This window comes from Trichechus manatus, unplaced genomic scaffold, assembly GCF_000243295.1.
Source record: "Trichechus manatus latirostris isolate Lorelei unplaced genomic scaffold, TriManLat1.0 scaffold00120, whole genome shotgun sequence".
In the NCBI taxonomy this organism is placed as follows: domain Eukaryota; kingdom Metazoa; phylum Chordata; class Mammalia; order Sirenia; family Trichechidae; genus Trichechus; species Trichechus manatus.
The window spans coordinates 5,131,941-5,142,039 of record NW_004444056.1 but is presented as its reverse complement, the minus strand read 5'-3'; the positions used below and the strand labels follow the sequence as shown (position 1 = coordinate 5,142,039).

Below are 10,099 nucleotides of genomic sequence, written 5' to 3'. Positions count from 1 at the left end.
AAAAGACCAGATTTACTAGCCTAAAGGAGACTGGAGAAACCTCGAGAGTATGGCCCCCAGACACCCTTTTAGCTCAGTGGTGAAGTTATCTCTGAGGTTCACCGTTCAGCCTGGGAGTGGACAGCCCCGTAAACCAAATGAGACTAATGAGGTACAGTAGCCCAGTGACAAGGGCCAGAAGGGAATAAGGACGCTGGTGATAGGGAACACAAAGTTGAGTAAGAATATTGTTGATGTGTTGTGAGATTGTTAACCATTGTCATAGGGTGACATTTGTAGTAACCGTTAAATGAGAAACTATTTTGTTCTGTGAGCCTTCATTTTAAGTGAGAATAACAGCACAATTGGAAGAGCGTAGTCAATGTTACTGAACTGTGCATGTAGAAATTTTTGAAACGGTGTATCTTTGGCTATGTGTATTTTCACCAAAAAAAAAAAAAAGTTGCGAAGTTAAGAGGATTGACACGTTGTGGGGTTGTTAACCAATGTCATAAAACAACATGTGTACTACTGTTTCATAAGAAACCATTTGTTCTGTAAGCCTTCACCTGCAGTACAGTTAAAAAAAAAAATTAATCTCCAAAAATACTAATTTATCAAAATGGAACAAAGAATTAAAAAACTCACCCTAAGAATGATTTTAACAAATTAGTAACCCACTGAAGTTCACTAGCCAAGAAATGATGCTACTAGCTTTAACAAGGTCGCTGTAAGTCAGAATCAGACTTGACAGCAACAGGTTTGCTTTTACTTTTGTTGTTTAGCTTTAGTACCCATCATCCAAATTGAGGGTTGGTGGGGGGGCTGCAAATGTTGTGCAAAGCCACTAAGCCTAATGTCTTGGTTAATTTGGAGTTTATATTCTGTGTTTTTTTACAGAGTTGTATAAAATACATTTCATAGTAATTACTAATTAACTTCATCCACAGCTACACTTTAGAAAACTGTATTCTTACAAATAACTTTCAGAAGAAAAAGCAAGCAGATAAAAAATATAATACTGGATCAACAAATACTGAGAAAATGAGGAATGCAAAACACTTGCAGCAGAGGGAACCATGAAATGTTAGGGAGAAAAGGGCCTCTACACTGGGTCTTAAAAGGCAGGTAGGGCTCCTGGCTTCCTGCCTATATTCTTTGCCTGCTGAGATTACAGGCAGTACTTTCTTGCCACCCACAATGAACATCATCAATCTTGCTCAGTTAAGCTTACCAGATCATCAGCGTTTTGCAGAACATGGTCATTTCTTTCATAAATAAGAATGACACGGGGAGCTGTCAACTAAGTCAAACACCAGAGAACTTTAGTTTCTCCCTTTCCACTTCTTCCCATGACCCAAAAATGTGTTCCAATTTCCATTATCCTTTAAACAAAAAAGAATCATTCACTTGTGCTGCCTCACTGAAATCTGACCTAACAGCCATTAAAGCAATGACTTTCATATTATCAAATCCAATGAACTCACCAAGCATCACTAGATTTTACTCTTGCAGCATTTCTTGTACGTCCTTTGTGTTTGTGGCCGTATTTCTATTAGCTCTCCTAGCTTTTCCCTCCCTTGCCCTATACTCCCAAATCCCATCTCAAAGCTCTTTTCATTTAGCCTTAGTGTTACCTGATGCTACAGATGACTGAGTGCACTACATACAAAATTGAAAACGTTAAACCTAAAAGTCATCATCACAGTCATTATCACTGCCATGTAACAGATACAAAAACTTGGCTAAAACAGAGATTCCTAAAGATGGTGTTGAGAGGATATGTGAATTCCCTGATATCATATGGAAAACTGTATGCATCTTTCTTTGGGTCCTCAAAAGGAAATATGATCAAAAAGAAGTTAAGAATTATTACAGAGAATAGTGTCAACAAATCAGCTGCCAATGCTTTCTGGAACCATCAGATGAAATTTTGATGTATTTTTACTATATTTTATCAGTGGCAATATAATTGGAAAAAAATGACCCTTATAGATATGGGCAGATGGGAACGGACAATACACAAATGATGAAACGACCTGTAGTAAACAACCGAAAGTTGTATTCTCCCCACCCCAGTCCACTCCCAAACATAATCTAGTAATTAAAGAAAAAAAAAGCCTTTAGGAGACCAAGCTTCGCCCCCTTCATACCACGGGCTCTGGGTATTAGAACTGGCTTAAGTCTGGGAATTGACTGAGGGGCCTGGAATTCTCTGTTTTGATGACTGAAATCAGATTTCTGTTCACTAGATCTAGTTATTGTGCTTATACAACTCAAGTAAGAGTTTAGCAGGCTGCCCATCTACTTCAGTTCTAGGAGACACCTTCATCTACTTACCCCACACCAAAGATCCCTGTGAACCCGACTATTCCAATTACTGCTTTGGCTACACTGTCTGTTACAGTAACTAGGTCCACCTTGTCTTTGGTGATTAAGTGCCCCCACTTGGCTCCTGTCACCCCAGAATCACATCATCTCCACTGAGTTTAGGGATCCCAGGAATCTGTTATCTGCTAACTTACTGCACTGGTGTGAGGCAGTGGTTGGGCCTGCAAATGCTGCAACTACTCCACCTTCCCCTGGATCCTCCTTGAGAGTCTGACTCCTAGACTAAGTGGGTGTGATTAACTCCATGACCAAGGGCTCAGTTCTTGCAGGACATCTACACCAAGGTCAGAGCCAAGATGAAATGACCTAGGTTTCAGTCCATCCCGCTTGTGGCTTCTAGCTTGTTCCTGTTCGTCCCCACTTTACATCCATCTTCCCTTCCCCAATGAATGCCCTATGGACTTCAAGCTCCAGCATCAGGCACAAAGGCTGTTTAACCAGCTCCCACAATTGTGTTAACTCAAACCTCTGTAACAAATCCCTTCAATAAACACACATACATTTTTTCTTAATCTAGCCTAGTGGTCCTGCTTTTCATGGAAACTTAATACACTTTGTGATCCTCAAAAAATGCAATTAAAATTCAACAAATGTTTACTCACTGAATAGTAAGGTGTTAACTTTACCCAAAGAAAGGTCTAGCCTTTATCCCTGTTCCTGGGAGGTAACCTCTAAACTCTTGGAATTTCCCAAGTGACTGGAGTGTCTTTGTTATTCATGTTGAGCCTCTCTGACCACACTTGACAAGTTTATGCTAAAGAGGTGGGGGGGGAGCGTGCTCAGGAGTTTATGCTAATGAAATGACTCAGGATGGAAGCTGGCCATGCCAGAAAGACCCACTGTGACTAGAGGTTTGGACCCCAGAACCAGGTGACCTCTGGAGAGGGATAGGAAGCTGGAGATTGAATTCAATCACATGACCAATAATGCAATCAATCATGCCTCTACAATGAAGCCTCAATAAAAACTGTAGACATCGAGGCTCCTGTAAGCTTTACTGATTCACAATATTCTGCATATTATCACACATCAATGCAACTGGAGAATGATGTGTCCTGACTCCACTGGGATACCCTCCCAGACCCTGTCCTATGTGTCTCCCCCTTTGGCTGACTCTAACTAATATTCTTTTACTGTAATAAAACTGCACTCTTAAGTACACTGCTCTCCTGAGTTCTGAGCCATTCTAGCAAATTATCAAAACTGAGGGGGTAGTGGGAACTCCCAAATTTGTGGATCAAAAGTGAAGATGTCCTGAGGACCCCTGAGCTTGTAGCTGGTGTCTGAAGTGAGGTCAGTCTTGTAAAGGACTGTGTCTTTAACCTGTGAAGTGTGGCCTACCTCAGGTAGTTTATGTCAGAAGTGATTTGCACCCACTATATGACAGCCACCTGTGCAGCAGACAGCTTACTTACTTAACTGTGGTCTCAGTTTCCTCACCGGATAATTCTACCTAGCTCATAAGGTAGTTTGAGGACTCACAATCCAGACACTGAGCTAAGTACTAAGAGAATAATTACAGGCAAAAAACTGGTACAGTCTCTGCTCTCATGAAGATCAGCTTTTTTGGGAAAACTAAAATTAATTATGTAAACACATGTAACACTATAATTTTGATAAGTACCCAGAAGGAAAAATGTGCATCTTTAATATGAAGACTTGACTTCAGGGAGGTCAAGAAAAACTTCCTAGAAAAATTAATATTTGACAAGAACTGCTAAAAACTGATAGTTGCTGAAGTTGGATGATGGATACATGGGGGTTCACTGGACTATTCTCCCTACTTTTATTATGAAAATTTTCACTCACATACACAAAATTTCTTTTTTAATGTGATGCTTGAGCCAAGCTCTAAAGGAAGACTAGAATAACTGAAACAAGGAAAGAAAAGCATTCTATGCAGAGACAGCACAAGTACCAAGATCCCTGGTGGAAGAGAAGATGGTGAGCACTGGAAATTAAAGACGGACCAGTTTGGCTAGAGCAACGAAAGCAAAAGAAAATATGGTGCAAGAGAAGACAGAGACCCAAAAGAAGTTCTATATACCTCTGAGGCCATTTTATAAAGTTTTGTCCTTAAAGCAACAGAAAGCCATCGAGGGTTTTAAGTAAAAGGATAACCATCATATCCGCCTTTAAAAACGGCACTAACAAAATTACATATGTATTTATCCTTACACGGCAATGCACTATCTTAAAGCTCTACCTGCACAAATATAAAACAACACGTGCAAAAAAAAATCCACTGCAGCAACATATTTAATAGCACTAGAATATAAAAAAAAAAAATATTCTTCAATAAGAGACTTGCCGCAGCCACAAAAGAACAAGGAAGAACTTCTACATAGATACGGAGTGATCTCCAGAATATATTAAGTAAAAACGAAGAAGCAGAACAGGGCACACAGAACGTTGTATTTTGTGTAAGAAAGAAAGGGAAATAAAATTTACATAATTGCTTATATTTGCCAAGAATGAAACACTGGAAGAATAAACCGAAGGAGGGTAAGGCAGAAGCGTAATGAGAAGAGGTGACAGGAATGGAAGCAAGACTATGAATACCTATACCTTTTATAAAGTTTTGACGTCTGAACAACGTAAACATTTTACACGTTGAAAAAAGTACATCAAAAAGTGAAAGTAATCCTTAAATGTAAAAAATTTCACGCAAATAACCTAGTTATAAAACTGGTATCAATAAACAGAAAATTTTCAAATGAAAATATAATTCAGAATATCGTTCATACATGCTTACGTGGATACCTTTTAAGAACAAAAAAAGAACTATAACCAAATATAAACCAAAAGTAGTTTCATTATTATTACCGATATTTTCCAACGACTGCATTTATAAGACAAAACAATTATATTAACGCTGCTAAAAATGCAAATTTTCAATGTTAAAGGAAAAAAATAAAAACAATGCTATTGAAATCTGAATTGGAAATACCAATAGAAAACAAGACTTAGGTATTTCCCAAGGTTGTCCAATGAAAGCTGTGGCACCCCAGTAGCAATGAGGGCACACCACACCCATAGTTTGGTATCTAAATTCTACTTCCTAATAAAAGGAGTTAAAATAAATGGCTGATAGTAGATACTGGGCAGACTATACAAACTGAGCCTCTGACATTTATGTCAAAAAGCACGAAATGTTTCAAAGATTAACGGGGTCCTGAAGAGCCCTGGGAGGAGCCCTAGTGGCACAGTGGTAAAGCGCTCAAATGCGAACCGGAAGGTGGGCGGTTCGAACTCACTAGCTGCTCCACATGAGAAAGATGTGGCAGTCTGCTTCCTTGAAGACTACAGCCTTGGAAATCCTATGGGGCAGTTCTATTCTGTCCTACAGGGACGCTATGAGTCAGAATCAACTTGAGGACAATTGTTTTTTTTTTTGGTCAAAGGAAAGAGAATAAGCTTAAAGGACTCCCACGGGCCAAAGCTGGGACAAACTGAGGAAAAGAATAATGACTATTTGATTAAAACACATAGAATACATAAAAATTCATGGATCCGCAGTGAGTCTCAAAAAAGAAAAGCAAGAAGAAATGCACAAAAACAAAAAACAACCACCCCTGCGCAAGGACATTCTCCCTTCTCCTTATCTCGTGTCAGGACCCACAACTTGGTCTAGTGATATTAACTCAAGTACGTGATTAATTAATCACTGGCAGACAGGTCCAAAAACTAATTTAGAAAGATACAACTATAAGCTAACAGAACAATTGAACTATAAACGAATATAACCTAGGTTAAAAAGATAGTGTTTTTTTAAGACAATACCACAATGCAAAAACATCTCAAATAGTATAAAAAAGTCTTAGAGAAGAGTCTCTTCATTTACTCTCTCAACATTTTAAATAAAATATAAATACTGACTTTATCCTCTGCACCCCCAATGAAGTCAACACATTTAACATTCTAGGAGCCCAAACTAATTCCCTGTCTCTAAAGAATTCACATGCCTTCTCTAAGAGACTACACTGAAGACTAGCGGACTAATGACTCTACATTGGCCAAATTCCTCCAACCCATCTTGTATAGTGTTCTAACAGTTATCCTTCTTTCAATGGCTTCCCCCTGCCTATAGGACAACCACCAACCGCTCTAATGTGGTATGCAGAATTATTTAAAATTCAACCTTAGGAAGACCAGCCATACCAAACTACAAGTGGTGTTACGCCAAAAGCCCTATTAATCACTTTATTTAATTACCTCATTTAATCTTACACATGATGAGGTAGGTGCTGTCCTCCCACCATCACACAGAAGTAAAATGTAACAGAGGAGATAAATTAAAATTCAGGATGGTCTCTTAACCATTCTTTTTGTGCCTCTGCTCCTGCTGCTCCCTCCAACTACACTTCCTTCCCTCTCCTACTCTAATATTTCCGACCCTACTAGAGTATCACTTTTTCTTCCCAGATACCATTCAGCACAGAACTTCATTCTATGCAGTATATCTTCCCTACTGGGCTTTAAGATATTTAAAGATACATCTTTGTTTATGTATTTCTGTACTTACATTCATACATTACTCGTTCCAGAAAGGATTTATGGTAGTTCCGAGGCATAAAATAGGCACCCAATAGATTTAAAATGAAATTGGATTGAACAGAGGCACAAGTTGTTTACTCCACCATTTAACAAAAAAAGCAAAATCATGCTAATGACTATAAAAACCTGTTGCCATCGGGTTGATTCCAATTCATAGTGACCCTAAGAATAGAGCAGAACTGCCCCAGAGGGTTTTCAAGGAGCTGCTGGTGAATTCGAACTGCCGACGTTTTGGTTAGCAGCCACAGCTCTTAACCACTGTGCACCAGGGCTGATGACTATACCCAAGTTCAAAAGCAGGAAGGGGAAGGAAATCAACATTTATTGGCATCAGCTACTTATTTAGGAACTGTACTGGGAACTCCATAGATCCATTTCCTTTAACTCTCAGAAGAGCCTTGTAAGTTTCATCCCTCATGTACATTCTGGGGAATAAAAGGTTAAAAAGGATACACGATGAATTAGTTATGTGGCTTTGAACAAGTAGTGGAGCTCAATTTCAACCCAGGTTCTTCTGATTTGAAAGGCTATGCTAACTTCACGCTAACTCCAGAGGCCGTATCTTTTTTAAAAAAAAAACTGTAATGCCTGCCAAACTGAGTAAAATACTAGGGCAAAATTACTGATTCTCTTCTAACTTCTTTTCATTCAAAGAAATGGGAGAAAAAACATTCAATTAAGCATCCAATAAATAAAAGAATTTACATGGATATATATTAACTGCTCTTTCCCAGCAAATTAAGATTCTGCTAACAGCTAACCAAAAGAAATGTCCAACAGCATTCTTTTCAACCTCTAAATTATCCAAATGATTAACTCTTCAAAAACAGTAGTATTCTTTTTACTTTCTAGCATACCAGGAAAAAGATCCTAACGATTTATAGTTATTACTCTTCTTAACAGTAAGTCGTTAAGAAGTGAACACACCTAACTAGTTAATGTTTTCTAGTTTTAAGACTTCAGATTAAAAAATCTTGTAAATACAGTAAGAGCCAAATTTGGGGTATCGCCCATAAAATCCATAGGAACAGATCAACCACATCAACACCAGGACCTCTCAGTTCACAATTAAGGCATAGGCACCATTATCTAAGATACACTGCAGTGCTCAACATTTCACAACGTATGTTCCAGGGAACAACCGCTAATTCCTGAATTTTCGGTGCTAAGAGATATTATACCAAAACAAAACAAAAAAAGGGTTCTGGAGTCAAATATTGAAAACACTACTACAATATTTGCCAGAACTGTTAATATGATAATGTGAATGGTGACCCTGAGGGGAGATAAAAACGACATAGCACTGTTTCTCAAACTTATCTTACCAAGGCACCCCTTTTTCCTGCAGCATCTCCTAGAATTAATATCACAAATGCCACATTCAGCAACACTGCTTTAGATACTCCAAAACTGGGTTACTGGTATCTTGTATTGTTATTTTGTTCTGAATTGGTAATTAAAGGCAGTGTCAGAAACTCCTAGTGAAATTCCAGGAGGCAATGAAAGTCTTAAAAAAAAAATCCTAAACACAGAAAGATGACTGGACACTTATACTGGCCCTTTTACCTTACCCACTTCATATCATAACAGTAATCATTTCAATACACAAAAGCTTAAAAATAAAGAAATTCAATTTTATTTCTCACAGTAAATAGCTCTACCCATAAATATTCTATCCAACTTTAATATACAATTATCAAATATGGATAATGAACGTTCTGTAAATCATATTTATTTTGTTTTTGTCTTTTTGGTTTTTACCCATTAACTAAAGCTGGATGGAGGAGGAGGAAGCCTCCTTATTTCACTTGATCTCTTTCTGAAATTTCACAATCTCTTAAAGAATGCTCACAGATGTAGTATGCCCTGGCATAAATCCTGGGGTTTAGGTTTTTCACTTCCTGAAAAAAGCCATGTAAAAAGCAATTATTATACTCTCTATCAATCCTTTCAGAATATATAGAGTTCCTTCCAGAATATTCTAACAGAAAAAAAGTTATACAAGTATTCACATTTTGGTATGTATGTTTTCTCTGGCACAAATCATACTATCCAGAGACATCCTTTAAAACACTTCAGTACATCCCGTATTGCTTTTTAATGTACACAGTAAAACACCCAAACAATTCATTTTAACCAAGAGTAAAAACACTTGGATATGTTTGGAAAATCCTCTTCAAAAGTCGGAATCCCAGCTCAATTATAATAAGTAAACAACTATAAAAACAACTGAGTAAATAAACTGAGAAGCCTATTTAATATTTACTACTGAAACCATTACTAAAAACGAATCTCGTAAAATCAAGAATGCATAATCAATGCAAGAAGCTAACAGAGAAAGCCAAACCAAAAAGCACTGCGTAGTTTCCGTATCATAAATTTCCTTGCAGAATACATTCAAGGTCACTTATGATGGTCTTAAAAAAAAAAAAAAAGTGTCAAAAAAATGCATATTCCCACCGTCAATTTCATACCCAACAGAAGGGTGCCGAAGTGTTTTAACAGAGCCAGGAGAGGGTGCTGCGAATGCCGGAGGACCGCATAGGATCGGAAATGTGCTAGTGGGCGTCATTGCAAGGAAGAGAAAACATGCCTTTTCGGTAAATCCAACAACTTCCAAGGACTAAGGGCTCTCCACGTGAAAAGCAACGCTATTGTCAGAATACAATATCCCTCACCCTTGAAGTGGCAGCGAAAAGTGCAAGTTCACCTATTCACTAAAACAATCCGCCCCGCAGGAGACAAGGCAACCCCCATGAGCCGCTGACACCCGTCCAGACACCCCAACGGGAGCGTGGACATGGGCTCCACTCGAGAGCATCCGGCGTTCCGCCCCAGCCACCCGGGACCCAGGTAGTACCGTTTCTCTTCCTCCTTCCGGTGACCAGCCTCGGCGGGCGCGCGGACAGGCCCGGGGTATTATGCAACACTGAACATCTCACCGCCAACGATTTTGGCGCATCGTCCCCTCCCCCACCCGCCCTCGAAAATACGCAGCACGAAGCCCTCCCGCCCCACGCGCCGCGTGGCTCTCCGTCTCGCTCGTCTGCCGACGCCGACAGCTGGCACCGCCCGGGCCCGTAGAACCTTACCAGAGCCCGGCCGGGCGCGCAGCGCAAGCGGAGCACTGGCTCCGAGTAACAAAAGCGGGCGCTAAGGGGCCGGCGGCGCG

The 10,099-nt window shown here is 39.4% G+C and overlaps 1 protein-coding gene and 1 pseudogene across 5 annotated transcripts in view; both read right to left on the bottom strand.

Moving 5' to 3' along the window:
* LOC101346939 (60S ribosomal protein L35 pseudogene) overlaps positions 1-9,499 on the bottom strand; it is a 22,756-nt pseudogene extending 13,257 nt beyond the window's left edge.
* The window catches only part of SPIN1 (spindlin 1), an 83,315-nt gene that overhangs the window by 72,628 nt on the left and 588 nt on the right, over positions 1-10,099 (bottom strand). The window contains exon 1 of one of the 5 annotated variants that reach the window (XM_023738622.1): positions 9,788-10,063. The exons of the other annotated variants lie outside the window; for them this stretch is intronic. The gene's annotated coding sequence lies outside the window, so the exon portion shown is untranslated. Of the gene's footprint in view, positions 1-9,787; positions 10,064-10,099 lie in introns of those variants that run through there. 5 annotated transcript variants of the gene reach the window in all.